Below are 25,200 nucleotides of genomic sequence, written 5' to 3' on the forward strand. Positions count from 1 at the left end.
TACTAAGTAAGCCCTTAACATGTATTTTAGTTTCAAAACAACCCATCATCCTGATAAGAAAACTAAGGTTTCACTGATAAGCTGACTTGACCAAATGCATACAATTATTAAATGCCAGTCAGCACTTGAATTCAGGTAGTCTCTGCTCAGGGGCTGCACTGTTAGCCACTTCAGGCCTCTGGAGCAAAAGCTGGTACGGGGTTTTCTGCAAGTGAGTTCTCCCTTAAATATCTGAAGTAATATCACAGATAGAACCAAAAGGCTTTTCACACCTTATTGGCCAAAAGGATTGAATATCTGATTTTCTCTGCTCATAATAATTCTAAATTCGAATTCCTGAGTATATTAGCACATCTCCAGACCTAACTACCCATCTGCCCCATCGCTGAATTATCAGCTTGTTCAAGACAATGAAAGAGACCGATGCTGCTGTTTTGGAGATGTACACTCTTGGTTCAAAACATATTCAAGGAAAAACTTTTAAGAAATGTTTTAAGAAAATTTTGGCATTGGTGGTATGCTAGGGACACAAAAGTGAGAGAGGCATTTTCACTTCCTTCGGGAAGCACCCAGTCTAGGAGAGTAAGGGTCAGAGGTGCAGGGAGTGCCACACGTGTCAGCCTGTGCTGTCTGCCAGTTAATAAAGTAAAACTATGAATTTTCACGGTTTCTCTTTACCTTTTGTTTTGTTTAGTAAACCCCTACATTGTCATCATTTTTGTTTTTGTTTTTAACTTTTCAGTTTTGAACAAGAAGCGTTTGTCAACCCCTAGTGTTTATCCAGTGCTGATATATGTGCCTTACCCTAATCGGGAACCCAAGTGTAAGGGGAGTTCCATTTCTGGAGCAACAACTAGATGATAGTTCATCGTGCCCAATTTTGAGCCCTGTCCCCTTTGTCGTCTGTGAATATTGGTAGAATCTTCCTGTCAGATTTTAAATTACACAAATTTAAGAATGTAGTATGCGTACAGCCTCTTTCTTCCTCAGTCTCCAGACTCCGCAGCATCCATTGTTTCAGACACTACTGGATTCTCTTGAGGCCCCCATGCTGTTCTGTATGAGGAAGAGAGTGCATGTCTTAGAAAATCTGAGGCAGCCGATTCCTCTTTATCTAGATGTGATAATGAAAAGTACTCACAGGCTCTTTCTGTGGCCACCTCATACTGCTTTATTTGAGGGAACTACACCTGCCGAGAAGGAGTGCATCATTCCCCATTTCGTTTTACCCTGGTCATGTTGCACATTGGGTGTTGTTTCTAAATAAATAGAGAAAGGCTGGTGTTGATGGAACAGAAGGAGCTGAATACATCTTTGACTACCTGGGAAAGCAGTCTCCACACAATACTGGCTGCCCGGTTTTCAAATCTGTAGATCCTGTACCCAAGCTACTTGCACACACAGGAATGGGCCAAAATCTTTCTCCTGCCTGTTCCCCAGCTGACTGTTCTTTTGTTTCTGAAGTCAAAGCATGCATTTGTCACTAATTGTGACTCTCAATCCAGCCAATCTCTTCTATACTCTGTGGAAGCTTTCACTGGTATCTGGGGAAAATGCTACATTCTTCTGATTATTTTCAGTATTTTGAATTTTGACCATGCATTTCATCAAGTTTTGTTTTCATCTAGAATTTAGTTTTAATGAAAGTGATATGTACTTGTAAGAATTTGAAACAGCATAAAGTATGTAAGGTTGAACTAATTCGTGCTTTAACTAGTACCCCAGAGGAAACCACTTTTAACAATTTGGTGTATAATTTTCCAGACTGTTTTCCCGGAGAACATGTAAGTATGTGTATATATACATTTTTTTTAAATAGCATTATGCTATGAATATATTTTGCAACTTGCCTCTGTCACTTCGTAGAGTGGATTTTGGTTTTTTATGTCAGTACACATAGAGAAGCTTGTTTGTAGTCATTCAGCATAAGTCACTTTTTAGTGGGGAATTCTCCGATCATTTCACTTTCTATTTTTGTAGTGGTTTGGGGTCTAAGTATTCTTCTTATGCCAATTTTGGAATTTTCTATTTTTATAGAATGTATTTTGTTGACTTTATTACCTTATAGTTATTCATAATATTATTTTTATTACCCAGTTTGTATTTTATCTGGTGTATTTTCCCTTTAAATAAATCTGGAGCCCCTGGGACCTGGTTTCACTATATCTCCTGGAGTTTTTCAAGTGATCGGAATTTTGAAAGTCTGTCCAGACTTCCTGGACATGACATAACTGTCTTGAAATATTCTTTTATGCTTTAAAGAACTCATTGTGAAAAGAATTATGTTAATATAAAAAAGGAAAACGCCTCCTGTAGTGCTTTTCATTAGGAAATTCAGGTTCTATGAATGATACGATGAGTCACACTCAAGTTCTAGAACATCATTTTAGGTGAAATAAACAAATTTCTTCCTCTGCTGGTCCCTCAGTGTCTCTGGATAGTGGCAAAGCCTCCCACCCACTCTAGAAAGAGGGGGAACTAGACAGCTTGTAAAATCTGGGCAGAGTGATATTTCTTCTCTTCCCTCGGGTACTTGGAAATAGTATCGGAACTCACCAGCGTGCTCAGGTATGTGAGATCATATCTTTTGGCAGTCAGGAAATGAATCAGTAGCCCTATGTATTATTTTTCCCTGCAGTGTTGTGATTTAAGCTGTTAGAAAGTTTGAGATCACTTAGGGTTTCAAAGCGATGATCATCTTACATGGAGATTAATGGCACTTCCATTCAGGGCTGCATTTGACGGGTAGAGAACTATTAGGCATCAATTACAATGATAAGGATAATGCATCAATGTCCTGATGCTCCCTCAGATGTGCTGATTGGTGCAACATGGATAGTTCAGAGACTCCTCTGCTATTTTTAGACCATAACAACATCCTGATGAATGTCTGTTTTTTTCCCCTTGAAATCTAGGCCACAAAGTCACATTTGTATTTATGTGCGTGTGTGTGTGCGCGCGTTTGTTCTCTGCTTTGAGTTCACTTTGCAGGGCACTGTGTTGGAATTTACCTGACAACCTCGTCCACAACTGCCAAAGAAAGACATTTTCAACTTGTGTGAAAGTTTCTTTTATTTCATCTATTCACAATACTTTGAAGATGTGGAGCATGTGTTTATTGAAGCCTTATCTCTATTAATAAAATATTCCATCAAATATTGTTGCAGTTTCTAAACAGGTACCTTTTCATATACAACCCTGAAGCCCTGGTATATACCTTTATTATTTTTTTTCCTGTACCTTCAGAATGATTTTTCCCTTCTGTGAAATATGAACTCCCAGATAAAAGCCGATTTGTCTTTACATATAACTCTATTCCTCAGCAGATTTTTGTCCTCCCTTAGAGGGCAAAGTCCTTCTAGATTTTCTCTTGCCAAGTTTAGCTACCTCATAAATGATTTTCTGTCCCAAGCTGCCATGAGAGTTCATAGGAAAGGTAACATTTAAAAATCACAATTGTTGGAGTCAGATGAAAATATTGCTTGTGATAGATAGGCATGGTTGTGGTCTTATGGGGTTGGATAGGAAGTCCTATGTGCTTACTCCCCATTAGATGGGGTTCTCGAATGATAAACTTGCCCTTAAATTTTGGAATCATTAACAAATATTTCTGCACAATGATCAAAGCTTAAATGGAGGTTAAGATAAAGAATACAGAGTACAGAATAGGCACTTAAAAGTCAGCTCATACATTCATTTATAATTCATACTGCGTCTATCCAGAAAGAGTTGATGTGGTTTATAATAAAAGACGGACATGGGACACAACCTTTAGAATTAGGGCAAGAAGACAGGAGCTAAATAAAGAGAAGAGCAATTCCTAACATGAAGATGCAACAGGTTACAGAGTTCTTATTAAATAACAAGAATGATGTTATTAGATACAAACCTTTTATTAGTCTCAATTTTAAGACAAGGTGGATTTTTAAAAATGTGAAACAACAAGTTTTGAATTAATAGTACTTGAAACTTGATCCAAAATGGTGAGAGAGGCAAGCTCTGCAAATGGAAGAAATAAAGCAGGGAATTGCCCATTGGCTATCCACCTTTGGCTTTTATATGAGGCACTTTTTTTGGTTTGTTTTGTTATTAGTGATTAAAGTGTTTCAAATACCTATGCATATTCAAGAATTATTAGAAGCATTAATGAATTACCACAGGAGAAAAAAAATCAATTCCCTTCAGATGCAAATATCACTGAGAAAATGAGCTCTTTTTACCTTTTTCTTTTCTAGTTGTAGGTAATGAAATAAGAGAGATGTCTTGTATTCAATGTTTCATGTCAGGAAGAATATGGGTTTTAATGAATCTCAGTCCTTAGGAAGATAATATGCTCCAGTATTTCACCTTCAGTGTTCCAGGGAAGGTATTGCTTTAGTCATAAGTAAAACAAGCTTCACACTGGTGCCCAACTGGGAATTTGCTGGGAGAGTATTTTGTCTACAGCAGATTCACTAAGCACTAACTGCCCAAACATGAGGTCTACTCATCTTGATTCCTCTCTTTCATTAACAGCCCACAGCCAATCCACTTGAAAAATCATCATAGATCGCTCTTTAAAGTTCATCCAGAATCTGACTACTACTTCGCACCTCCTCTGCTACCATGCTGGCCATGCAACCATCTTCTGCCTTGACTACAGCCATATCTCCCCAACTGGCCTTTCTGCTTCCACAATTTCTGCACATGGAATATTCTGCATACAGCAGCCGGACTGATTGATTAAAACGTAAGGCCAATACCATCATTTCCCAGTGCTCTCTAATGTCACCCAGTGAGCTTACCATGGCCTTCACGGCCCAATGCGAGCCATTTCCTTACTACCTCTCTGACATCTTTTACTATTACATTTTTCTTCCCACTCCTCTCCACTGGTCCCCTTGTTTGCGTACCAGGCAGTCTCTCCCTTCATGGACTTTGTAACTTGATGTTGTTACTTTAGTCTGGACATTGTTGAACTCTTCCAGGTTCCTTGTTTCCCACCTCCCCCCCACCCCGATCCTCTGTAACATATAAGGTTAGGCCTTCCTAACCTTATGGGAAGGCCTCCCCTGATCATGTAAAGACCACTCTACCCCATCATGCTTCATTCCCCACCCCTGACTTAATTTTCTCTATTGCACTTATCCATCTGACATCGTTTTACTATTTCATACTGTTTCGCTTTCCTAAAGAAAACTGAGCTCCTTAGAAACAGGGAGTTTTATTTGTTCACTGCTGTTTACCCAGTGCCTAGAAGTTCCTGGCATATAATAGTTGCTTAGTAATATTCCTAGAACCAACAAAATATTTGAGACTCAAAATCTGACAATACTAGAATTTATTAGCACCTAAAGTGATACTAGCATTTAAAGGGATTTCTGGCATGCAGAAATTTGCATTTAAAAATAAAACCTAGGGACCTTCAAGATGGCAGAGGAGTAAGATGTGGAGATCAACTTCCTCCCATAAATACATCAAAAATACATCTACATGTGGAACAACTCCTACAGAACACCTACTGAACGCTGGCAGAAGACCTCAGACCTCCCAAAAGGCAAGAAACTTCCGACGTACCTGGGTAGGGCAAAAGAAAAAACAGACAAAAGAATAGGGATGGGACCTGTACCAGTGGGAGGGAGCTGTGAAGGAGGCAAGGTTTCCACACACTAGGAAGCCCCTTCGCGGGCGGAGACTGCGGGTGGCGGAGCGGGGAAGCTTCAGAGCCACGGAGGAGAGTGCAGCAGCGGGGATGCGGGGGGCAAAGTGGAGAGATTCCCGCACAGAGGATCGGTGCCGACTGGCACTCACCAGCCCGAGGGGCTTGTCTGCTCCCCCGCCGGGGCGGGCGGGGCTGGGAGCTGAGGCTCTGGCTTTGGTTGGAGCGCAGGGAGAGGACTGGGGTTGGCGGCGTGAACACAGCCTGCAGGGCGTTAGTGCACCACGGCTAGCCGGGAGGGAGTCCGGGAAAAGTCTGGACTTGCCCAAGAGGCAAGAGACCATTGTTTTGGGTGCACAAGGAGAGTGGATTCCTTCCCCGTGTGGCCACAGAAGGCAGAGCACCAACTAAATGAGGTCCAGAGACGGCGCGAGCCGCGGCTACCAGTGCGGACCCCAGAGACGGGCATGAGACGCTAAGGCTGCTGCTGCTGCCACCAAGAAGCCTGTGTGCGAGCACAGGTCACTATCCACACCCCCCTTCCGGGGAGCCTGTGCAGCCCGCCACTGCCAGGGTCCCGGGATCCAGGGACAATTTCCCCGGGAAAACGCATGGCGCACCTCAGGCTGGTGCAACGCACGCCGGTTTCTGCCGCCTCAGACTCGCCCCGCATCCATACCCCTCCCTCTCCATGGCCTGAGTGAGCCAGAGCCGCCGAATCAGCTGCTCCTTTAACCCCGTCCTGTCTGAGAGAAGAACAGACGCCCTCCAGCAACCTACACGCAGAGGCGGGGCCAAATCCAAAGCTGAGCCCCTGGGAGCTGTGAGAACAAAGAGGAGAAAGGGGAATTTCTTCCAGCAGCCTCAGGAGCAGCGGATTAAAGCTCCACAATCAACTCGATGTAACCTGCATCTGTGGAATACCTGAATACACAACGGATCATCCCAAATTGAGGAGGGGGACTTTGGGAGCAACTGTAGACTTGGGGTTTGCTTTCTGCATCTAATTTGTTTCTGGTTTTATGTGTATCTTAGTTTAATATTTAGTGCTTATTATCATCGGTGGATTTGTTTATTGGTTTGGTTGCTCTCTTCCTTTTTTTTTAATGTATATGTAAATATATATTTTCTCCTTTTTCTCTTTTTGTGAGTGTGTATGTGTTTGCTTCTTTGTGTGATTTTGTCTGTATAGGTTTGCTTTTACCATTTGTCCTAGGGTTCTGTCTGTTTGTGTTTTTGTTTTTCTTTCTTCCTTTTCTTCTGAGCTGTGTGGCTGGCAGGGTCTGGGTGCTCCAGCCGAGTGTCAGGCCTGAGCATCCAAGGGGGGAGGGCCGAGTCCAGGACACTGGACCACCAGAGACCTCCCCGCCCCACGTAACATCAATTGGCGACAGCTCTCCCAGAGATCTCCATCTCAACGCTAAGACGCAGCTCCACCCAACGGCCAGCAAGCTCCAGTGCTGGACGCCCCATGCCAAACAACTAGCAAGACAGGAACACAATCCCACCCATTCACAGAGAGGCTACCTAAAGTCATACTAAGTTCACAGACACCCCAAAACACCACCGGATGCGGCCCTGCCCACGGAAAGGCGAAGATCCAGCCCCACCCACCAGAACACAAGCACTAGTCCCCCCAACCAGGAAGCCTACACAACCCACTGAACCTTACCCACTGGGGGCAGACACCAAAAATAATGGGAACTATGAACCTGCAGCCTGCAAAAAAGAGACCCCAAACACAGTAAGTTAAACAAAATGAGAAAACAGAGAAATATGCGGCAGATAAAGGAGCAAGGTGAAAACCCACCAGACCAACCAAATGAAGAGGAAACAGGCAGTCTACCTGAAAAAGAATCCAGAATAATGATGATAAAGATGATCCAAAATCTTGGAAATAGAATGGAGAAAAATACAAGAAACGTTTAACAAGGACCTAGAAGAACTAAAGAGCAAATAAACAATGATGAACAGCACAATAAATGAAATTTAAAATTCTCTAGAAGGAATCAATAGCAGAATAACGGAGGCAGAAGAACGGACAAGTGACCTGGAAGATAAAATAGTGGAAATAACTGCCACATAGCAGAATAAAGTAAGAAGAATGAAAAGAACTGAGGACAGTCTCAGAGGCCTCTGGGACAACATCAAACGCACCAACATTCGAATTATAGGGGTCCCAGAAGGAGAAGAGAAAAAGAAAGGGACTGAAAATATTTGAAGAGATGTTAAAATAAATTAATTAAAACCTAGGTAACTTTGATGCAGATTGAACAAAGATTCTATGGGTCTGAAGCTCAGTAATTTGCATTTTTAGCAATCTCCCCAGGTGATACGTTTCAGGTAAAAGATTCAGAACCATTATTTTAGAAATTATTTAGAGTATGAAGTCTGTATCTGCTTCATTTAATTTACCTGCCCGGTCTTGAAAGCATTTGAGTTGAAGCACCTTGAACTAGAATCTGAACCAGTCTGTGGTTTTAGCCTTGGCTTCATAATATAATCACCTGGGAGGGAGCTTTAGCAGCATTGGATCCTTGGGCTCTTGCTCTGGACTGCATGGATTTAACCCCTGTCTACACCCCCAAACTAGTTGTTTGACCTTAGGCAAATTGGTTAGCCTCACATGAAAACTGGGAATAGTAATAGTGCCCACCTCAGAAAACCATGGGAAAGTGGAAGGGTGGGGCAGAGTGGATTAAATGAAATAATATATGTAAAACATTTAGGATTTGGCACATAGGAAATCCTCATAAAGGATTAGATATGATTACTAAGCTTTGGTGACAAGAAACAGTCTTTATTGCTATTCTCTTAGAAACAAGATTTGAAATTTATTTATCCTTCTGCTTTGGATTCCTTGACATCCAAGCAAGCTCTGCTGCTGTGGTGCCAAGGGAAACAGCTACACACTTGGGGTCACTCCAGACCCAGTCTAGCGAAGCTATTACAAAAATGGGAATGGAATGGAGTGAATATCATTGGACCAATTGACCAAAGAATCCTCTCCTAAGAGGATTATCTTGGATAGTTTTATTATTTCATCTCATTTTCTCAGTATCTCATTTTTATTGCGAAAAATACGAGAAACAAAGAAACGTAAGATAAACAACAGTCATTATGGGTCTATAGGGCTGACTTTTATTTTTAAGTAGAGGGATAGCTTGACTAAGTGACAAGAGGAGGAATCTGAACGTCCAAGTGTGCAATCACTGAGAAAGTTGAAAATATTTTTTCTGATTAAAATCCACAACTCTGAAACAATGGTAGAAAAGGAAGAAACAATTGTATGTAAATTTTATGGAGAATTTTTTTGCATTGTAGTCAGTTTATAGAAGTCTCTTCAGTTTCTGCACTTAAAACTAAAATACAAATAAAGCTACGGATTTCCCAATGCTTATATCATTCAGAAGTAGTTATATTTAATAAGTTGTTCACTAGCCATTAGTTGTTCAGAGAGTCATCAAGGAAATTTTTTCTTAATATTGGATAGGATCTAATTTTGGAATGGGCTTATATGACTCCACATACCTGTCTCTTCTTCGTGTAACAGCAATTTGAACAAAGAATAATGATGTAATACACTACTCATGTTGTGTCCCTATGGTTTTATTAAATCTAAATGTAAATCAAAATGCATGTTTTATATCAGTGTATTTGGTGAGATATTTTAAATGCTTATTTTATGGTTCCACACACTAAAACTGACACCTGTTTGAAAGCACTGAATTTTCAGTATTGAATGTGCAAAGTACTTTCTACCCTAAGGCCACAAAACGAGTATGTGATACATATCATAATTTATCTACCTCAGAAAATAAGCTTTGGTTCTTATAGAGAGGACACACATTAGGTACTTAAAATTTACTGAAACCTGGCTTCCATGTATCCCTCAGTCTTTCTGACACAACAGTTGCTTATTGTAAGATAGTGATAAAACCAGTCTTTCAGAACCAGACCATACCTGCAGGATCATGGCAGAGGGGGTTAAACCCCGTGGCACAATTCAGTTACTTCCCTTATAAGGGAAGCCAACACTGCAAATATTCATAACACGATGTCCCTAGATCCACTCTAAATAGATCAATGTTCTTTTGGAAAGTTAAAATCCACTTCATACTTGCCTTAATCATTGGCTCTTTACCAGAAATTCCTCTCTGCCAAAAGAATACCCAGTGAGAGGTTGAACCTCTCTCGGAAGAGCTTCAGTTCTTTCGTTCAAGGCCTTAGACCTTCATAAAATGCAAGTAAGTCTAGAAAGAAGGTAACATTTTGTTGTTATGAATATTTAAAATCAGTATAAAATCTGGGACTTCCCTGGCAGTCCAGTGGTTAAGACTCCGCACTTCCACTGCAGGGGGCACGGGATCGATCCCCGGTTGGGGAACTAAGATCCTACATGTCGCACGACGCGGCCAAAAAAAAAAAATTAGTATAAAATCTTCAGTGATGTTTTATTGGAAATAGAGGACTGTGCAGGGTTCCCAGGTACAGAAGTAAGAAGCCCACCTCTGGGGAGGGCCCCTCACAGACTGCAGTGGGGTCGCACCAGCCTCTAAGAAGTTTGGAAGAAGAGGCAGAACTAGAAGATGAAGTTGCTAACCCTGCATCTCACCTACTGGAAGTCAGCAAACTGGATATCCAGTCCCTGCCTTCACACTAATTCACTTAATCTTGAGTCAGGCTCTTAACTTCTCTGGACTGTCATCTATAGACCATCTGTTGCCAAGTTTTCACCACTGATTAGTTTGAAAAAGTTATACCGGGCTTCCCTGGTGGCTCAGTGGTTGAGAGTCCGCCTGCCGATGGCAGGGGACGCGGGTTCATGCCCCGGTTTCGGGGGGATCCCACATGCCGCGGAGCAGCTGGGCCCGTGAGCCATGGCTGCTGAGCCTGCACGTCTGGAGCCTGTGCTCCACAACAGGAGAGGCCACAACAGTGAGAGGTCCACGTACTGCAAAAAAAAAAAAAAAAGGAAGAAAGAAAAGGTTATACCTGTGAAATTTCACCTATTAAATAAGGATTTGTTTCTCATTTTTATTTATTGAAAACAACAGTTAATAAGTGTTTTTGGTCTGATTAATATAATTAGTGCTGTCTAACTAAATTCATATAATCCTAAGCAAAAGCAAGGAATCAGTGCAGATTTCTCATGAGTAATTGTCCAACTTTTTAAGCTTTTTGAAAAGTTGAAAATGGTTTAAGAACCCCACTTTGTACTCATTGCTCCTTTAAAGTCCTCTAACAGTTCAGAAGTCCAGATGGTAAAGCAGTGAACCGGGATGATCTTTAAAATCCCTCCCATTTTAAATCCACATTTCTTGGATTTAATGAATCTTGGTTTCAGTTTTGCCAGAGACACTTCTGTTGTATTCAGCTATTGTTAGCTGCCCTGGAATAGGGCTTCGCTCTACCCAGTAACAAATGTCTTACACTATCTAACTAAAAGGCTTAACTTAATGAGCATTTTCAATGGAAAGAGGGAAGGAAACAATAGAGGGCTGCCTGTCAGGCATCATTTAAGAACCAACAAACCCTAAAGCAGCCTAACGAAAAAGTAAATAGAACCCCAAAATACTATCACCAGTTCAGATTCATCACTGACCTTTATTCGTTTCACAATTCCTTTCCTGTTGGGTTTCTTTCCTCTTCCAAGATGAGAATTCCTCTTTGGCATCTGAAAGATCTTTCTTGGAGAACTGTAGATTATCTGTGTTCATTTCAGTGTTTTCAGAAAAAGGAAAATTAATTACTGAGATCCTTCTTCATCTGAATGGAGTTTTTTTACTATTAATTTCAATCTGTAACAAGTTGAGCACTAGTGTTCTGGCAAACCAAAATGGAATCATTAATATTCTTTAATTCTTGGCAGTTCATTTAGGAAATAGGTGATATTTTAAATGGAAATTTACAGACTTAAAGAAATAATAATGTACATTCAAATAACCCTTCACAAATTATAATGCATGTCCATGGAGTATAGATGGCAATATTGATTTGTCCTGGATTCTCTTATGTCCCCGCTCCACCTTGCAGTAATAATTGATTTGATCTTCTCTATTTGTAGAGAGAACTCACAAATACGTTTCCATGTATGTGGTATGAATTAAATAGATAAAGGGATAAATATGATTTTACAACGTTTATTTAGTGTCTACCTCTCTCCAGGTTATTCTACTTTTATGAACTATGAAAAATTGAGAATGACAATAGCGTCCCAAAAATACTATTTAGGAAAAGTGAGAACAACCATAATGCCCCAGAATACTAACTAGATAAATTATAAGTCATACCCCCAAATTGTAATATAATGCAGCCCTCAAATAACATGTTTCAGAAGAATATTTAAGAACCTTCTTATATTTACTGTTACAGGTAAAAAGAAAGGCGTATACTAACAATCTGACCCCATTTCAGTATGTGTGTCTGTGCATTTATTCAATGAGCACATTTCATGAGCCTTTACTTTGTTCAGAGCACTGTGATGAAAACTGGCAATACAACTCTCAACAAAACAGCCCCTTCCCTCAAAATCATACACATGCCAACAATTACAGGTAGAACAAACCAGAATGCTAACAGTTTGGGATTATTTTTGAACCTGTCTACACTTTTCAGAATCCCATGAAGATCATGTATTGACTCATATTTGGACTAAAGCATAAACTCATTTTTGTAACTTTAATCATTTTATGCTTAGATGAGGAGAAATTCCAGCAGAAAGAAAGCAGTCTCATTACATCATAGCAGTTATAAGAGTCTTCACATGTTGCTACTCTCTAGAATAAGAAGGAAAACTAATAAAAAGAGCATACTGGACTTCCCTGGTGGCGCAGTTGTTAAGAATCCGCCTGCAAATGCAGGGGACACGGGTTCGAGCCCTGGTCCGGGAAGATCCCACATGCCGTGGAGCAACTAAGCCCGTGTGCCACAACTACTGAGCCTGCGCTCTAGAGCCTGCGAGCCACCACTGCTGAGCCCACGTGCCACAACTACTGAAGCCTGTGCTCTAGAGCCTGCGTGCCACAGCTACTGAGACCACGTGCCACAACTACTAAAGCCCACGCACCTAGAGCCCATGCTCTGCAACAAGAGAAGCCACTGCAATGAGAAGTCCGCACACTGCAACAAAGAGTAGCCCCCACTCGTCGCAACTAGAGAAAGCCCGAGTACAGCAACGAAGACCCAACACAGCCAAAAAAAAAGAAGAAAGATCATAAAATTTTCTGGCATTTTCATTTTGCAACCAAGAGAGGCTTTCTTTAAAAATTGTCATATGTCTCCAGGGAGAATTGATACAAAAAAGGAAGAACAATACTATATTATTAATGCTTTGGCTATTCAAAATTGTATAAAATCACTTAATTTAACATCTCAATAAAGTAGAACACCACATATGGTCTGTCATTTTTAATTATGATAAAAAATCTCATTTAATGGTCTCACTAGTTTATCAATTTATAATTATTATTGGAAAAACTTTTTTGATTCCACTAGGTTTCTAGATGTAATGCATAATTCAAAAAAAGCCTTGCTGATTTTAAGTTAACATCATGTAAAATAAGTCTTCTACATTTTGCATAAGCCTCACATTAAGCAGTATTCATTATTTCTTTTGTCCTTGATGAGAAGGTTAATTTTTGTTAGGACTTTGTAGATGAATATGTGTTCAAATTAATATTAAAAGATTTTACAGGAGCTTTTTAAGTTGTGAATTAGGCCATGATTTCAATGATTAAATTTTGCTACACCCTTAAATAGATACCAAAATCATGCAACAGAGAAAATAACAGTAAACTTTAAATAACCAAGGAAATTCACACTTCTGCTGGCAGTAGACCATTTAAGCCTTATTCATAAAATTAAGGTAATTAATACATTTCATTGTCTTCACTTGAGTGATTTTGAATTTGATAGGCAGAAAATAATCCATTTGATAGATCTTTTCTGCAGTACTCAAAATTTTCTATTTCACCCACTTTGAGCAAATACGGTTTGTGTCCTTTGGATTTGATTATTCCTCCATCAGAAATTCATTTGCAACTGCTTTCCAGAAGGAGAAGGGGATGAATTTGGGGATTGTGAGTGCTAAAGAAACTTATTGCACATATTACAAATACGTGCTTTCAACTTCAAAGGCTTAAAATGTTGACTTTGTATCAGAAACATAACATTCAAGTCTTGAATATGAGGCAGAATGTCAGAATACTGACTGGTTTTTCTATGTAGCCACTATCCACATCTCTTTAAAGATCTTTTGATCTCAAATATGAGTAAAAATATCAGAAGTTCTATGAGATCAATCTTGCATTAAATCCAAACCAAATTGTCCTTGTTCTTGTCCTGTCTTATCCTGATAGAACAAATAAGCTAAAAAAATTGTGTCTATTGGAAAGCCAATATCTGTCTAAAAGTTAAAAATCATGAATGAATTTAGATGGGTTTAGAAACGTTTGATCTCACACTTTTTGGTTCTTTTTTTGCAGTATGCGGGCCTCTCACTGTCGTGGCCTCTCCCGTTGCGGAGCACGGGCTCTGGACGCGCAGGCTCAGCGGCCATGGCTCACGGGCCTAGCCGCTCCGCGGCATGTGGGATCTTCCCGGAACGGGGCACGAACCCGTGTCCCCTGCATCAGCAGGTGGACACTGAACCACTGCGCCACCAGGGAAGCCCTAGGTGAGTCTTTTGTCCATTCATTTAACATATATGCATGAATCTGCCATGTAACAATAATAATACATAATCCACTGTGATTATCAAGAACAAATTGAATAACTGTATACATGAGATTCTGAACAAGAATGGAAATATCCAGTGAGCCAGGAATGTTCTTGTAACTGAGAAAAGCCAGCTAGACTCAAATGTCTTAGTGGTTTGGGGATTAATTTAGCATGTGATCTACCACGAACAACTGCGTCCTTGGACTACATTTTTTTTTCAAGTTCAGGTATAAATATATTTGCCATCTTCTGAAGTACTACCTGTCTTCTGTAGTGAACTTTTATAAGAACTAAAGAAGAAGCTTTTGTGAAGTTTACCAGGGTATTTGCCTTTTATAAAATTATTGCAAAGCATTTTCATTAAAGTCAGCAGAAAACTCAAGATCTTAGAAATCTTCATTTTCTGATCTCAAATGCAAATACATTTGGCTTTTAAATTTTCTCCATAATTTAAATCAAAATAACAAAGATTATTCACAATTTTGTCCTAAATACCAGTACAAAGCAGCAAAATAAATATTTCATAGATGTGTACCATTATATAAGGAAAAAATTTTGTTGAGAAAATTGGTTTGTTTGAAATAGATTTTATTTCAAATAAGCAGAGACAAGGATAGCCTAATACAGTTTGATAGTTGTCCATAAGCTCTTCAATCATTCTTTTTTAAATCTAGTTTTATTAAGATGTAATTGACATACAACATTGTATAAGTTTAAGGCATACCATGTGTTGATTTGATACACTTATATATTGCAAAATGATTACCACTATAGTGTTAGCTAAAACCTCTGCCACATCAAATAATTACTCTCTATATACTTCTCACCATACTTAACAATTGGTGAGACTTCTCTTCACTCCCTTAATATATTTATTTTGGAGCTCTGATTATTTCCATTATACATTCTCTTCTTTGATTACCTTTTCTTAGAAATGAGAGATTATGTGATTAAAATGAATCAGGTTAAAATTCTGTGTGAGAAACTGCATTGTATCATCTTTTCCAATACTTATTCATTGTTTAGGTGTGAAAGTCCTCAGGTCTTTGTACTTGAAGTGGGTATCTGTAACAGAGGGAAACATTAATAAAGAAATCAGTTGAAACATGTGCAATTTTTTGTCTTGTTTTCTCATATTTATTACAAAAGAGAGAAAGATGCATGCATGTGATACAAGGGAGTGGTCTCAACTCTTCTTATTACCTCACAAATACAAAAAATGTCACTAATACTCTACAGGCAATAGAGACTGAAATTTATGGATGTTTTCAGGTACCAAAATGATTTTGAAATGTTAGATACTAGTAATCCTATATCTTCCTCGTCCTTTTTCTTCTTTAGGGATATGTGTTGGGGTAGAGAGTTATAGAGAAGTGGAGAGAGAAATGTAAGTATCAGAATTCTTTTATTTTTTTAATAATTAGTTTTATTGTTACAAAGCAATGAAGACTTTCAATAGGAGTGTAAAGGTTAAAGCCACTGCTAAATGTCTTTGTTAATGTTTTTTGTTTTTCCATCAATACTGTTTATGGCAGACACTACTGGCTGGCTGAACCAATACCCATCCATTTCAGCTAGTGATGACCATGTAATACATTTGTGGGTCAGAGCTATATAAGTAGGAGTTTGTTATGTGAGGGGTTTGCTTTCCTGATAAAAAGAGGTACATTGATCTGGCGCAGCATTCTCACCTTTATGCCTTTTGTTCCTTCTTCTCCTGTCTGGAATGCAGACCCAGATACACAGCATCACTTTACAATCAGGTGGCAGTAAGTATGAGTACATAAGCCTTGCCACTGAAGACGGTGGGGTATGACGTTAAAAAAGAGCCAAAGTCCCCGCATAGCATCTTTGAGAAGCTGAACTAACTTCCCATCTCAAGACTTAACTGTTCTGTATGAAAAACGAATCCCTGTTTGCTTAAACTTCTCTTTCTGTTTTCTGTTATTTGAAGCTGCATCCACCCATTCCTAATCAGTTTACACTTCTAGACTTTTCAGTTATCTGCCATTAATTGAATGCTTATACTGTGCCAGGCGCAGTGCTAAGTATTTACATATGTTAATTTAATTCACAGGACAGCCATAAGGAAAGTAACACTTTATTACAGATGACTTACTGGCATACAGGATGGATGGATCCCTGTGTGACTGGAATGGTTTCATCAAATAGAGAAACTGAAGCAGAGAAATGTTAAGCAACTTTGCATAGCTAGTAAGTGGCCATACTAGAATTCAAACAATGTCAGTCATATTACAAAATTTTACAACTTTATAATTTTCAAGACCTAAAAGAAGTTCATTTTAACTTGTATTTGATTTATGGTGAGGCTGAAATTCTTTTCAAATGCATTTGTCATATATTGTGCCCACTTTTCTATCAGGACATTTCTATTTTTAAAAATAGCGCTGAACTTCATCCATGTTTCCTATTTGTCATTTGTCACTTTGCTTAGGGGTTTTATTTTATTTATTTTGTCATGCAAAATAATGTATTATGAAGTTAAATTTATTAAAAATCACTTATTCTTTCTGGTTTTTATATAATACGTAGAAAATTTTTAGGCCTCTAAGAACAACATATTTATTCCATAATTTTTTTCAAGTAATTTTATAGTCTAATTATTTCTTTTTAAATCTACCTAGGATTTATTTTGGTGTAAGACATGAGGTAAACTACAAATTCCTCAGCTTATTAGAATGTTACCTCTAGCATGTGAAAAAACAGAAACAAAAAACAAGACCCTGTGTATTTTGTCTATAACTGAACTTTCCATTCTTTTCTGTTGGTCTCTTATGACAATGAATATCTTTTTCATAAACATAGTCAACATCAAAAATAATAGAGAATTATAGGAAGCACTTCTGTTATATTTAGGAAAAGTAAAAGTATGCATAATGATTCTATAGCTTCTTAAAGTTCTGGAGATCACGGCCAATGTGTTAACTTATGAAGCAGAACCAGTAGTATAAATATAGGAAAAGAAAACACAACATCTAAATGTTTGCAAAAATCTTTATGACGTTAGCAAATCCAAGTGCTGAGAAACTAAATATCAGAACTAATCACAACTCAGCAAGCTGGTGGAACAAAGTTTAATTATTCCCAAATCATGAGTTTTCTTAAATATCAGTGAGAGCAGATAATGTTTTGAGATTATCATTTGTTTTCTCTATGTTTTTCCTTTATCTTTTCCCTCCCTCATCCACAATTTAAGTAGGTCTCAGTTCTGCATTTCATTTCTTCAGAAACGTTGACTGAGCAGGAAGCAAAAATGGCTTGTAATATGTTCTGGCTTCTCTTTGTCCAAGACTTTTGAGTAATAATACTTAGGAGAATGTGAAGGGTTTATGGGGAAGGTAAAGGGAGAGTGTGGTGTGCGTTTAGAACCGTAGTACCTTGCTATGCATATTATTAAGGTAGTGGAGGTCTCTCTATAGAAAGTTATAATCCCTCTCCTTCCTTCGTATGCGTTCTGCATTGCAGCTTAGGATGGGTACTTAAAGATAAATAAATATGTTACAGCTGCTCCTGAGGGTGGCGTGAAGCAGGCCAGAGGCTCAGGATGCCTCCATGGGGTTAGTGTGAGCCAGGAGGGCCAGGGCTCTGAGTTCTTCGCCTCCTTTTATTTTTTATTTTTTTAACATCTTTATTGGAGTATAATTGCTTTACAATGGTGTGTTAGTTTCTGCTGTGTAACAAAGCGCATCAGCTATACATATACATATGTTCCCATATCTCCTCCCTCCTGCGTCTCCCTCCCACCCCTCTAGGTGGACACAAAGCACTGAGCTGATCTCCCTGTGCTATGCAGCTGCTCCCCACTAGCTATCTATTTTACATTTGACCGTGTATATAAGTCCTGCCAAGTTTTCATGCACTGGTTTTGAAGATCCAAGAGAGGCTCTTCAAATAAGGCTGCGTGACTTTTCCATGTAATGAATTCTGCTCTCTTCCTAAAACAGTTCTTGATATGACTACTTTCAAGTTCTGTATGGCCACTTAAAAATAAATAAATAAAATGGGAAAATGGGAAGAGATTTTTAATATGTGTTAGAGTTTCTCCAATGCAATGTTGAATTTACTTGTATAATTAGAAATTTTTAAAAAGCTGTGCTTCTTAGAGTTAATATTTTGACCAAGGCTACACGTTTGTTAAAAATATAGATAAGTAAAGATGAGGATTTCATGTCTTTATCATTTCTTATCAGTAAGCTTGAGAGGGTCTAGGAGACTCTTTGTTTTTTCTCTTCCCATTCGTAACATCAAGTTTGGGATTTAGGTTAACTTGAAAGCTATTGAAAGCACTTACATAGTTTTACTGCAATTCTGAACTGTCTGCAATGTTTCTGTTGGCAATTTTAGGTGAACATTTATGGAACATATATCTGGCAGGCCACATCAGTTCATGTATTGAATCAGGTAGTAATATTGTATCTTTTAGCATCTTCTATGCAGGAGGCATAGTGTGATTGACTCTACAAAGAAACAAATGTTAATAATATACAATTTCCTAATCCATTTAGGCAAACAAAACACGACATCTTTTAGGAAAAGATGACCATGTTACATAACAGCAGTTCCAGTCTCCTCCAAGATTGTGTTTGTGCAACTAAACATTGTTATCTCTTCACTGATTCACTTAAAATGCTATAGTTTGCCCCTGGAAATTCTTTGTATATAATTAATTATAAACCACACATCTATTTTAACATGTAAGAATTGTATTCAAATATAAGCAGCATGCATATCTCAAGAAAACTGTCCTGCTTTTTTGCAATTTTAATCTCCTTTAATGATTAGGATAATCCATTTGGCCATGAATCTAAAATTTATGTTTGAGCTGCTTGAATCTATGGATCATCTTCCTGTTTTTGATCTGGGTCTATTCCATCTACCACATACAGTACTTGCGGTCTTACAGTTTCCTTCCTTGTATACATTCTGTATACATCTAGTTAAAGAATTCAGTGTGAGCAAAGTGTGTTGACCTTAAGCAACATTTTAGTTAAAATGTCTTTAAAAACCTTATCTCCTCTTTGGTGTGTGTGTGTGTATGTCTACATGGGTTTTTATGGATACATTTTCAAAAGAACTCTTTTCTTCAAATAAAACTTTTAAAAAGACAGTGTTACTGCACCTCTGTTAGCAGGGCACAACTATTTGTGCAAACAAACAAAAAACTAGAGAAACCATTACCAGTATTTAAAATCAGGAATTTAATGTAGAAAATGGGTTATCAGGTGATGCAAGAAGCTGAGAAGCTATCTAGAGCACTGTGAGGCTCTCCAAAGCTTGGCAAAGCCAACGCCCCCACCACTTGCAGGCTGAAGGACAAACGAGTAGGAGGTATGATCGTAACCCATGGTCTTGAGTTTCTGAATGAAGACTGAAGCTAGTGCACTTTTCTGGAAGGAGCTGGAACCTTGAAGGTGATGGTAGCCACCACCAAAGACAGAAAAAGGGTACCTTGGAGTCTCCCTTCCTTCTGCCCTCTACTCTGTTGATGGTGACTGAAGCTTGGAAATGTAGGATCCAGAGCAGAACTGAGAGGAACAAGGGCACGTGTGACAGCGCAGGGACAGAGGGCAATTCAAGTTGTTTTCAGAAGTAGGGATGGACTTGCACTGAACTGCCCAGGCTATTTCTCTTGTCAGTCCCTTGCTCTCACTGTTCTCATCGTGTGGGACAGCCAAAGGAAGCCATGCAGTGGTGATGTCAGAGCTCCTCTGGGGCTTAAATCAATGACAACTGTCTCATTGACCGAATAATGCATCCTGTCGAACAAACCAAGTCACGTGGAAAGTGATCTATTTTCCATAGCTTATTTTTGGCAAAAGCATTACATTGCCACTTCACTTTAGCAATAGCCACGGGGAATACTTTTAGACTATAGGGTAGTATAAACGATCTCCGTAATGAAGAAATTATTTATTCTCTTCGCAGTGGTTCTTTTATTCATAATTTTACTTACATGCGACACATGAAGCTGTTGAGCTAATTAAAGTGAAAATAGAGACTAGTTAAATGATGCTGACAGTTAGGAACTTAAAATTTGGAGATCAAAGAAAAAAGTCAGTGAACCACGGCAGTTACACTGCTATACAAGAGTAATTATATAAATCGCAAAGAAACTGAAATTGTTACCGCATTGACAATATTAACAACAGGGGCATGGGATAGCCCTGCTGAAGCCTGATTATCAGGAAAAGATTTGGTATAGACATCAATTATATACAAGGTGCCTTGACCTCAAATATTTTCTGCTTGATTTCTTCCTACTCCCTCAAATATATCCCAGTATCAATCCACAAATAATTAAAAAACATTTTTCCAGCATTTTGAAGATATAATTGACTTAGAACATTATATAGGTTTAAGGTGTACAATGTAATGATTTGATACATGTAGATACTGTGAAATGATTACCACAATAAATTTAGTTAACATCCATCACTTCACATACTTCGAAGTGACAAAATCTTAATGGAGAAATGAAGCCACTGGAGAATGACCAGAAGTGGAATTCGTGCCTTGACGTAAGGGAACTTACGCATTTGCCCTTCTTTTCCACCCAACTTTGCATAGTATAGGGTAGCAAAAACTCAAGCAGAGAGCTGCAGTATTGGGGGGTTGAGTTGTCAAGGGACAGAATCTGGAGCTGCTTAAAAGGCTGTCAAATGTATGTATACTGGAATCTCCAGCTAACAAGAAAAAAGAAAATGGGAAAGAATCTATACTAAAAATATGTCTGAAATTTCCCAAATTTAGTGAAAAACATAAATTTCAGGTTTAAAATCTCAGAGAATCCCGAGTAGGATTAATACATAGAAAATCATAAGTGTACATATCATAATCTGACTGATAATAAAAAGTAATGAGAGCATCTTGAATGCAACCAGAAGCATGTGTGTGTGTGTGTAGTGAAATCTTATATACAGGGAAACAGTGATTCAAACATGACTGACTTCTCATCAAAAACAATGAAGGCCAGAAGATAATGGAACAAAATCTTTAAAGTGCTGAAAGAAAATTCTCTCAGAATTCAATCTCCGGAGAGAATATATTTCAAAAAGAAAGGCAAAACGAAGAATTTTCAAATAAATAAAAGTTAGTAATTTACCACCAGCAGACTGGTACTGCAAGAAATGCTGGAGGACCTTCTTCAGGTTGAGGGAAAATAATGACTGGGGAACTCAGATCTTCAGGAAGGATTGGAAAGCAGAAGGAAAAATAAATAAGCAGGTACCTGTAAAAGAATATCTTTTTTTTTTTCTCTTAACTTTTTAAAAAGACCATTGCCTTTTAATGCAAATATTATATGTAAGGTTGTATTGTAGGGTTTATAATGTATGTAAATTTGAAATATGTTAACAATAGCACAGAAGATGGGGTAGATAGGATCATGCTGTTATTAGGCTCTAGCATTTTAGATCGAGTGGAAAAATATTAACTCTAAATAGATGGTAATAAATTAAAGATGCTTATGATAATTATATATAAATTACTTCTAAAAAATCAGCAAAGAGGTGTAGCTAAAAGCCAAAAAAAATTAAAATGGAATCTAACTAGTATTAACTAACCCAAAAGAGGGAAAGAGAACATGCTTCTTATTCTATATAAAACTTTAATAGGGCTTCCCTGGTGGCGCAGTGGTTGAGAGTCCGCCTGCCGATGCAGGTGACACGGGTTCGTGCCCCGGTCCGGGAAGATCCCACATGCCGCGGAGCGGCTGGGCCCGTGAACCATGGCCACTGAGCCTGCGCGTCCGGAGCCTGTGCTCCGCAACGGGAGAGACCACAACAGTGAGAGGCCCACGTACCGCAAAAACAAAACAAAACAAAACAAACAAACAAAATTTAATAAAACATAAGAAAAAATACAAATAAAATGAAAAAGAATAGATCTGGTGGATCAGAATATTGGGAGTGGGATTCAGGAATTTATATTTGATAACAACCCCTGCCCATCCCCCCCCCGCTAATTATGTTGTTCATCCATGATCGAAACTACTGGTGTAGATAGACCTTACCACATTTCCCGTGGTTATGAAAGCACAAAGCCTCTCACAAGGCTATTTGCTCCTTCCTACAGACACATCACTCAATTGTAAGAGCATCAGGAACCTCAGACTTGTCAGCTGGAAGAAGCTGGCTATGGCCTAATGGTCTGCAAAAACTATGTTATCAAAATGACAGCAGTTATGAACGCCTTGGAGAGTTTAACAGCTTGCTATTTCCTCTTTTATTCTTACATACCTCTTGCTAACTTTTATCTTCCCTCAACTTGTCTGCCTTTTATAGGCATTTGATGGAGACAGAATTATCATAATCTGACACTTCCATGTTTACAGGAAAGGGAGGCCTGCGGGGCTATATCAGTATTCTCTGTCGACTCACACATTTGTGGCCTGAGCAAGTTTGGCCTTGAGGTTTTAAGGACACAAGTCTGTTGCACTTTCTGTATTTATATAAAGTCAAAGCTGTGTGGAAGATGACAATCTGTCAGAAATGCTGGTCCAGTGGGGTCAGCAGTGTGTAATAAGGCAAGTCATGAGGAGTTGAATATATGCCTGTTTCTTGTGCCTCGAGATGTCACTTTCCATCACATTGAGGCAAAAAAGGAAACTCTTCAGAAAATATGCTGATTTAAAATCAGGAAAATAATTTATAGTGGTAATGTGCATGGGCTAAGTGTGGAGATTGCATGTACAAATCTCAACCTGGATTTTTTAAAAAGTGGAATTTTTGGATCATAAATGTTTATTTAATGTAATACAAAGAAAATTTTATAATCACTTTGGAAATACTGATTTTCTTTTTCCAGTAGCCTTCTAGGATGGCAGATAAGTTTCCAAATGTCCAGGTATATAATCTCATATGAATCCTCTAGGTTCTTAATTTAATATCCTGATTTAGAGTCATGTCTACTTAATTTAATTTTTCTACATCTGACTCTCTGAGTTGGGATTTTGTCCCACCACTCAGTATTTATTGAGTAGCTAATGTGTTTCAGACTCTGTGCTAGGCAGCTGGGATACTGTCTCCAACCTCAGAACTCTCAGTCCAACCAGGGATGCCCACAATTAGAGACAGTTATGAGATACTGTGTTAAGTACCGTGACAGGGAAGTACAAGCACATAGGAAAGTGTACGTAATTCAGACTTGGGATGTCAGAGAAAGCTTCCTGAGAGATGTCATCTTTAAGTTGAGACTTAAAGAATGATTAAGATTAATGGGGAGGGGCTTCCCTGGTGGCGCAGTGGTTGAGAGTCTGCCTGCCGATGCAGGGGACACAGGTTCGTGCCCCGGTCCGGGAAGAATCCACATGCCACGGAGCGGCTGGGCCCGTGAGCCATGGCCGCTGAGCCTGCGCGTCCGGAGCCTGCGCTCCGCAACGGGAGAGGCCCGCTCACCGCAAAAAAAAAAAAAAGATTAATGGGGAAAGAGGAGGAGTACAGAAGAATGTTCCAGGAAGGGGAGCCAGTATGTGTAAACCCTAGAGGTAGAGAGAGCATAGAAAATTTAGTAACCCCCCCAAAACTCAGGCTATCTGAAATAAGAGGTTAGGTAAAGCAAGAAGGTTAATTAGTGAGAGAGAGAGAGAGAGAGAGAGAGAGAGCGAGAGAGCGGGAGAGAGACAGACTTATAAGGAAAGTAGATGCCGGATCATGGGAAATGTTTAAGTGATATCAGGAGCTTGTTGTAATGACCAGAGTGATTACAGTGTTTCAAGGGCAGAATGGCATGGTCAGACTTGTGCTGTAGAAAGATCACTCTGGCTGCAGCACAGAGAATGGACTGGAAGTAAATTTGGAAGGACCGGGGTCAGGAAGGTCAGTGTGGATATTGTTAGGTAATCCACATGAGAGGTAATGGTAACTTGAACTAGGGTGATGACAAGGGGATAGAAGAGTACAGATTCCTGAAAACTTAAGTGGCAGAATTGCAGGACTTGCAATATAAGAGAAGGGTCCCTGGAATCTAAACTGAGTTATCAACCATGTGGATATCAATAGGAGTTCGTAGAAGTGGTTTCAATGGAACTGAAATCACTATGAAGTAAAACAGTGCTAAGGGAAGTAACACAGTGAGAGAGCTGGAAGAGAAACAGTTTGTACACAGGGTAGGACTTTGAGGTTAAGATTTCAGAGGTGGAGAATTGTCAGGTGATGATAAAGCCCAGGATGTGGCATTGGGAGCGTGTGACTGAAGGTGAGGGAGGTGAAGATCACTGGAGAGGCAGTAGGCACGGCACTGGATGAGATTCCCACACTAAAAAAGAAATTCTTTTTAAGTGAAAATTGAGGCTGTGATGAAAATCATGAATCAGGCATAAACGCTTCAGTGAATGAGAGGGAGTTACCAGGAAGTTAGGAGGTGACAGAGGGAAGGAGGCGTAGAGGCTAGCATAGACCAGATGACATCATGGTAAGTGAGCCAGCCTGTATTTCTCAGGAGAAACAAGCAGAGAAAACTTTCCTTCAGTAACATTCTTCCCTTGCGTGCCAGATCTCGTGGACAGAAGTTGATGAGCGAGGTAGCTGCTCTTATTTCCTAGTTACATCTTGACACTTCAACCCCAGCTAGCCTCTGCTCTCTCACAACTGTCTCATCCCTTCGAGTCCCAGATCTCCTGGTGTCCTACTCTAATGGCTTCCCCTTTTCTAACATTTACAGCTCCTTGGAAATGTGTGCAAGCAGGTGTCGTGTGTGTGTGTGTGTGTGTGTGTGTGTGTGTGTGTGATGATCCTTTGGGTCCAGGAGAGAAAAAAAATGAGTCATTGTCTGAGAGGTCAGCTAAGTGTACAAAATCAGTATTGTACTTATAGACATAGAGA

General features: G+C 39.2%; 1 protein-coding gene across 1 annotated transcript in view; it reads left to right on the top strand.

The window, feature by feature from the left end:
• Positions 1-25,200, top strand: part of GPR37 (G protein-coupled receptor 37) — a 65,412-nt gene continuing 40,212 nt past the window's right edge. The window contains exons 1-3 of the mRNA XM_089917449.1: positions 1-4,729; positions 14,125-14,315; positions 15,701-16,573. The gene's annotated coding sequence lies outside the window, so the exon portion shown is untranslated. The remainder of the gene's footprint in view (positions 4,730-14,124; positions 14,316-15,700; positions 16,574-25,200) is intronic.

Source organism: Delphinapterus leucas, chromosome 9, assembly GCF_059928025.1.
Source record: "Delphinapterus leucas isolate spDelLeu-1000000601 "Yukka" chromosome 9, BTC_Dleu_Yukka2, whole genome shotgun sequence".
In the NCBI taxonomy this organism is placed as follows: domain Eukaryota; kingdom Metazoa; phylum Chordata; class Mammalia; order Artiodactyla; family Monodontidae; genus Delphinapterus; species Delphinapterus leucas.